The sequence below is a fragment of the Tuber melanosporum genome (genome assembly GCF_000151645.1).
Source record: "Tuber melanosporum whole genome shotgun sequence assembly, scaffold_150, strain Mel28".
Lineage (NCBI taxonomy): Eukaryota > Fungi > Ascomycota > Pezizomycetes > Pezizales > Tuberaceae > Tuber > Tuber melanosporum.
Genome location: NW_003298809.1, coordinates 178,104 through 180,471, shown reverse-complemented (window position 1 = coordinate 180,471; position 2,368 = coordinate 178,104).

Here is a 2,368-nt window from a genome sequence, read left to right as displayed (position 1 = left end):
CATAGGTCGTCAAACTCGTAATCATTACAGTGGACAAGGGAACTTCAACAGTAACAGGAGAAGCCACTCTCGAATTACCTGTTTTAATTGTGAAATTCGTGGTCACTACTACGACACATGTATTAATTCACCACTGACCACCTATGAGCAACAACTGGTTAGAGATCAGGTTCGTCGGGAAAGAGAGCTAGCGGAACCAGAGTTTCAACCAACGGGTCACCAATCAGAACAGGCTCCCTGGTCTGGAGCAAACACGGTGGAGGTTACTCCGCATCCGATTCTTTCCCACCCATCTCCAGAGACAGGATCTATACCTGCAGCTACACCAGTTCAGGTTGCCTGTATTAGATCTTGTATTGTTACTGGGAGTGAATTAGAAAATGCATGTATAGTTGCTGCGAGAATTCCAGTAGTTTGTACTATCTTCGAAAATGCCCTAGCTGGGAAGCGAGCTCGAGTTGAAGATGCTGAAGCAGAAGCGGAATACAGGCAAAAGTGGGCCACTAAGGCTTTGCATCGAGTGGGAGACAAGAGAGAAAACTCTCAAACGAGAAGGTCACTAAGGCCTATGAATAACACCTTAGCCCATCATAGAGGGGCTGAGGTTATGGCTCTTCCAATTGAAGATAATCTTGTTGAACAAGAGGAAGAAGATGTAGTAAGAGATGGGTGTGGGAATCATGAGTAAGAGATGGAGAACATGGATGATTGGAATAAGAATGAGGAGAAGATTGTAGTAAGGTTTCAACCGTCAGTAGCAAAACTCAAGAAGAGACTGAAGAAGAAGGGGACTATCACTACTATTAATTGGAGGAAGGGGTAAGTGCCTTTCACTATTCAGGATGTATTGAATGCGTCAGCTCCTGGGGTGAACATCACACTTCCGCAATTGTTAGACTGTTCTCCTAGACTTCGGAGAGACCTAGCTGAGCTTTTATATTCTTCCGTACCCTGTACTCGGAAGAAGGTTTTTGAAGGTTCTAATGAATAATGTCTTCCGATCTCGCTCTATTCTACCAAGTTTCTTCTGAGTGGTGAAGTTACTAGTGAGGTATCTCCAGAATTAGAGGAAAATATTGAATGTCTCTACATCGAAGCTTGGATTAGAAACTTCAAAGTTCCAGAGGTCCTTGTCGATGCAGGTACAATGTTAGATCTCAAGTCAACCCAGCTAGTTCATAAGCTCCGGTTGGAAAGATTTCCAGTTTCAGGATTAGGAATGAGACTTGCAGTTGACCGTCTTGTTATTCTAAAGAATTATGTTTGGCTTGACATCATTGTGGGTGGAGTTCTCGCTAGAATTAAGGCCTATGAAGTTGCAGTCTCCCAGACTTATCAGTTGTTCCTTTCACGCCACTGGCTAAATAGAGTGAAGGTGATTGAATATCACGACATAAGAACTCTGTTTATAGAGGAGAGTGATAGGATTCGCCGTAAAGTTCCAGGTATACCAATTGGAACGACAGGAATTAAAATGGAAAATACTGATGGCTACCCATTGTGATGTAAAGGATGAAGAGGTGGAAAAAGGCAATTAAGACTCTACTCAATGAACTCGATCACTGGAAGGATGACAAAAAGGAGGATTTAGAGGAGGGAAACTAGCAGCATTGTCTTGGTATCAGGGGACTAGGCAACACACTCATGACCCTGGAGTGAAGCAAGCGGAATGTAGTGGGTTCTTGGTTGGAGAGTGGATGGAAGAAAGTGGTGGCAAGAGTGATGATGGGCAGGATATATGAAAAGAAGCGAGGAGGGGGAATACAAGTTTAGTATAAATAGAAATTTAAGAGTGAAGATAAAGGAACGAAACGAAGATGAAAGTAGTAGAGCAGAAGAAATGTTACTTCAGCAGTTGAATGCTATACTGAGACAGGAATGTTTGCAGGTGATGACTACAACTGCCCTGATGAGGAATAAGGTACAGTTAGTTCCAACAACCCGCCAACCAGTTAAAAGAGAAATACTGGACGAAGCGTCAGTTGCCGATAAGGAAGTAGAAAAATCGTTTCAGTCGACTTCCTTACAGGTGGGAGAGCAGTTGACACGTATGGAGAGGACTAAGGCTATACGCATGCTATATATCTGGGGAGATGTTTTTGAAACTGATCTACCTCGAATACATCAGATAGATCTAATTGAACATGTAATAGTACTAATGCCTGGGGCAGTTCCTCAGCGAGCATGTATACCTCTTTATATAAAAGAGGAAATGGCTTTCTGTCGGAGACTGATACCTAAAATGGAAGACGTGGAGTTGACCTTTAGATGTGACTCCAAATGGGGTACAAGGACTAAGTTTTCCTAAAGCCTAGAGCGGATATACATATAATTCGCCAACAGAATCCTAACCCTAAAGTTAGAGTCA